The following is a 5,869-nucleotide window of genomic DNA, read 5'->3' as shown; positions in this document are numbered from 1 at the left end:
TCGCTTCCATCCTTCCAAAACTTGTCTCATTGACTCAACTATTGGAACGTGAGAAGCCTGGGCTTTTGAGGCAATCTTGATAACAACAGACAGATTCTCTTTACCATTTATCATTTGGAGGGAAGTGGTGGCCAAATGTTACAGTAGTTGTCATCCAGTGGAGGCTCCTCAGAGGAGGAAGAGGAGGATCATTCTCCTTAGTGAATTTCATAAAAATATTCCCTTGCTGTCTCTGCCTGGCCTGTTCCCCTCTCTCCACTGAGATTCTCTGCCTCTAACCCTATTACAGGGGCTGAGTCACTGGCTTACTGGTGCTCTTCCATGCCGTCCCTAGGAGGGGTGCGTCACTTGAGTGTTTTGAGTCGCTGACGAGGTCTTTCTGTCTGGGGTGGCGCCCCCCCTTGGGTTGTGCCGTGGCGGAGATCTTTGTGGGCTATACTCGGCCTTGTATCAGGATGGTAAGTTGGTGGTTGACGATATCCCTCTAGTGGTGTGCGGGCTGTGCTTTGGCAAAGTGGGTGGGGTTATATACTGCCCTGTCCGGGGGTATCATCGGATGGGGCCACAGTGTCTCCTGACCCCTCCTGTCTCAGCCTCCAGTATTTATGCTGCAGTAGTTTATGTGTCGGGGGGCTAAGGTCAGTCTGTTATATCTGGAGTATTTCTCCTGTCTTATCCGGTGTCCTGTGTGAATTCAAGTATGCTCTCTCTAATTCTCTCTTTCTCTCTCTCGGAGGACCTGAGCCCTAGGACCATGCCTCAGGACTACCTGGCATGATGACTCCTTGCTACCCCCAGTCCAACTGGCCGTGCTGCTGCTCCAGTTTCAACGGTTCTGCCTGTGGCCATGGAACCCTGACCTGTTCACCGGACGTGCTACCTGTCCCAAACCTGCTGTTTTCAACTCTCTAGAGACAGCAGGAGCGGTAGAGATACCCTCAATGAACGGTTATGAAAAGCCAACTGACTTTTACTCCTGAGGTGCTGACCTGTTGCACCCTAGACAACTACTGTGATTATTATTGTTTGACCATGCTGGTCATTTATGAATATTTGAACACCTTGGCCATGTTCTGTTATAATCTCCACCCGGCACAGCCAGAAGAGGACTGGCCACCCCTCATAGCCTGGTTCCTCTCTAGGTTTCATCCTAGATTTTGGCCTTTCTAGGGAGTTTTTCTCAGCCACCGTGCTTCTACACCTGCATTGCTTGCTGTTTGGGGTTTTAGGCTGGGTTTCTGTACAGCACTTTGATATATCAGCTGATCAGCTGGCTATATAAATACATTTGATTTGATAAAAACTAACATTTTAAAAAATGTAAAAAGTTATCCTTTTAGATAAAACTATATTAAATACACTGCTCAAAAAAATGTATCTCCAAGTCAATCACACTTCTGTGAAATCAAACTGTCCACTTAGGAAGCAACACTGATTGACAATACATTTCACATGCTGTTGTACAAATGGAATAGACAACAGGTGGAAGTTATAGGCAATTAGTAAGACACCCCCAATAAAGGAGTGGTTCTGCAGGTGGTGACCACAGACCACTTCTCAGTTCCTATGCTTTCTGGCTGATGTTTTGGTCACTTTTGAATGCTGGCGGTACTTTCACTCTAGTGGTAGCATGAGACGGAGTCTACAACCAACACAAATGGCTCAGGTAGTGCAGCTCATCCAGGATGACACATCAATGCGAGCTGTGGCAAGAAGGTTTCCTGTGTCTGTCAGCGTAGTGTCCAGAGCATGGAGGCGCTACCAGGAGACAGGCCAGTATATCAGGAGACGTGGAGGAGGCCGTAGGAGGGCAATAACCCAGCAGCAGGACCGCTACCTCCACTTTTGTGCAAGGAGGAGCAGGAGGAGCACTGCCAGAGTCCTGCAAAATGACCTCCAGCAGGCCACAAATGTGCCTGTGTCTGCTCAAACGGTCAGAAACAGACTCCATGAGGGTGGTATGAGGGCCCGACGTCCGCAGGTGGGGGTTGTACTTACAGCCCAACACCGTGCAGGACGTTTGGCATTTGCCAGAGAACACCAAGATTGGCAAATTCGCCACTGGCACCCTGTGCTCTTCACAGATGAAATTAGGTTCACACTGAGCACATGTGACAGACGTGACAGAGCCTGGAGACGCCGTGGAGGACGTTCTGCTGCCTGCAACATCCTCCAGCATGACCGGTTTGGCCGTGGGTCAGTCATGGTGTGGGGTGGCATTTCTTTGGGGGGCTGCACAGCCCTCCATGTGCTCGCCAGAGGTAGCTTGACTGCCATTAGGTACCGAGATGAGATCCTCAGACCCCTTGTGAGACCATATGCTGGTGCGGGTGGCCCTGGGTTCCCCCTAATGCAAGACAATGCTAGACCTCATGTGGCTGGAGTGTGTCAGCAGTTCCTGCAAGAAGAAGGCATTGATGCTATGGACTGGCCCGCCCGTTCCCCCGACCTGAATCCAATTGAGCGCATCTGGGACATCATGTCTCGCTCCATCCACCAACGCCACGTTGCACCACAGACTGTCCAGGAGTTGGCGGATGCTTTAGTCCAGGTCTGGGAGGAGATCCCTCAGGAGACCATCCGCCACCTCATCAGGAGCATGCCCAGGCGTTGTAGGGAGGTCATACAGGCACGTGGAGGCCACACACACGACTTGACTCATTTTGACTTGTTTTAAGGACATTACATCAAAGTTGGATCAGCCTGTAGTGTGGTTTTCCACTTAAATGTTGAGTGTGATTCCAAATCCAGACCTCCATGGGTTGATACATTTGATTTCCTTTGATAATTTTTGTGTGATTTTGTTGTCAGCACATTCAACTATGTAAAGAAAAAAGTATTTAATATTTAAGAATATTTCATTCATTCAGATCTAGGATGTGTTATTTTAGTGTTCCCTTTATTTTTTTGAGCAGTGTATATTCACGTCACCAAATAATTGAATAAAAAACATTGTTTTGCAATGAAGGTCTACAGGAGCCTCAACAGCACTCCTATAGGGTAGCGCCATTGTGTAGCCGGAGGACAGCTTACCCCCTTCCGTAGACTTACACAGTAATTATGACAACTTCCAGAGGACATCCTCCAACCTATCAGAGCTCTTGCAGCATGAACTAACATGTTGTCCACCCAATGAAAGGATCAGATAATTAATCTAGCACTGAAAGCATAAGCTACAGCTAGCTAGCACTGCAATGCATAAAATGTGATGAGTAGTTGACTCAAGGAGAAAGACAATAGTTTAACGGTTTTGAACAAGATAGAGATAGTTGGTCATTTTTTTCACTTTCACTTACTTAGCTAGCAAATGCAGCTAGCTAGTTTAGCCTACTTAAACACCATGCTCACGGGATGCTATGTTAGCTAGCTGGTCAACACAACACTGGAACTCTTCCAAGTCAAGGTGAGCTTTTCATTTATTTCCACCGGGGTCTGCCGGTGTAACTGCTAAACTGCTTACTGACTCTACACTGTAATGTTACTGCATGATTGTTGCTGGTTTACTAATGTTTTAGTTCTATTAGCTGTGGTGACTATGACATTACTTTAGCTAATATGGTGACAACGATGTATCCTGTGTGTAGAGGTTATATGGTTTGACTTGGAAAGTTTTTTGCCTAGTCACATACAGCTGATGTGTTGTGCATTGAAGTCCACAAATGAGAAGATACGAGAAGGAATACAATGTTGCTGCTATGAAAGTGAACTGTGTTTACACGTAATCATGGGTCTATTCATTCTGCCGATTCTGTTAAAATGGTTATAAAACGGAACAAAACGGGGATAAACATACCTGTCGGTCCATGTGCGACTGTCTGTCACTTAAAAAATGCATCTCAACCTGTGTGCACCTATCCTGTAAACTTTCATGCATAGGCTAGGTTGTAGCAACCTCATGATGGGTATACTATAGGGAAAATTTGAGTATCATGTAGTAGCCTAAACCTATCGATGTTACATTGAATTGGGTGAATGGAATATGAATGACAGTCTGATAAAATAATTTATAAGGTTAAAGATAATGACTAAATAATTATACCCGGAAACTTAACCATTAGGGATTATAGGTTAGGTAGCATATATAAGGAATAATTCAAATATTAAACATAACTCCAACTAGGTTGGACTGGGGAAGAGAGGAATGTGCCTAAAGAAAACAAAGGGAACAATTAAACTGTGTTTGATCCGACCCGGCTAGAACTCTGAGAAATTTACGATAGGACAGGGAGTACCCTTCCAGGTTCCCTTAATCTCGGGGGAATGGAACTGTGGGCTGGGTAGTGATAAACCGTGCTGAGAAGAAGATAGCTCTCCTCATGTTAGTGTGCATGTGTGTGCCTAAGTAAGGAGAATGGTATAACATTTATGTCTTTGTATATGAACTAGAGTATATATGAACTAAACATTGATTTGACTTTTGTAAACTAGGAATTATGTCTGTTTCATTTAATTAAACCAGAACTTTACAAACTCTGGGTTGCAGACAGATTAGATTAATTGAAAATTGTGAACATTGATAACAAAATTCCATATCACAGTCATCCAATATCCTGTAATATAAATAAGGCCATGCTTATGATAAACAGCAATGTTGTCATCATCTATACATCCTATTGGTGTTGACAGATGTCTGAGATGCAATCATCTTTATCACAATAAACCATATAATACTGACAATAGAAACGTACATTAACCTGCACATCTAAAAGTGGAAGGCATAAAACCTCGCCAATCACTGCCTGTGTGTTCAGAAGGCAAGCCAAATATAATGAATTACATTATGCATTTAAAAACTGTGGCAAAGCCCTCTGTGATTACTGAAGAGGTAGACAGACCACTACATCATCCCTTTGTGGACAAACATCCCAACAACAGTAAGACAAACATCCCAACAACAGCAGGACAAACATACCAACAACAGTAAGACAAACATCCCAACAACAGCAGGACAAACATACCAACAACAGTAAGACAAACATCCCAACAACAGCAGGACAAACATACCAACAACAGCAGGACAAACATACCAACAACAGTAAGACAAACATCCTAACAACAGCAGGACAAACATCCCAACAACAGCAGGACAAACATCCCAACAACAGTAAGACAAACATCCCAACAACAGCAGGACAAACATACCAACAACAGCAGGACAAACATACCAACAACAGCAGGACAAACATACCAACAACAGCAGGACAAACATACCAACAACAGCAGGACAAACATACCAACAACAGTAAGACAAACATCCCAACAACAGCAGGACAAACATCCCAACAACAGCAGGACAAACATACCAACAACAGTAAGACAAACATCCCAACAACAGCAGGACAAACATCCCAACAACAGTAAGACAAACATCCCAGCAACAGCAGGACAAACATCCCAACAACAGTAAGACAAACATCCCAACAACAGCAGGACAAACATCCCAACAACAGCAGGACAAACATCCCAACAACAGCAGGACAAACATCCCAACAACAGAAAGACAAACATCCCAACAACAGTAAGACAAACATCCCAACAACAGCAGGACAAACATCCCAACAACAGCAGGACAAACATCCCAACAACAGCAGGACAAACATCCCAACAACAGCAGGACAAACATCCCAACAACAGTAAGACAAACATCCCAACAACAGCAGGACAAACATACCAACAACAGCAGGACAAACATCCCAACAACAGCAGGACAAACATCCCAACAACAGCAGGACAAACATACCAACAACAGCAGGACAAACATACCAACAACAGCAGGACAAACATCCCAACAACAGTAAGACAAACATCCCAACAACAGCAGGACAAACATACCAACAACAGCAGGACAAACATACCAACAACAGCAGGA

This window comes from Oncorhynchus keta, chromosome 12 (genome assembly GCF_023373465.1).
Source record: "Oncorhynchus keta strain PuntledgeMale-10-30-2019 chromosome 12, Oket_V2, whole genome shotgun sequence".
NCBI lineage: Eukaryota > Metazoa > Chordata > Actinopteri > Salmoniformes > Salmonidae > Oncorhynchus > Oncorhynchus keta.
The sequence above is the reverse complement of the archived record's forward strand: the minus strand, read 5'-3'. Positions refer to the sequence as shown.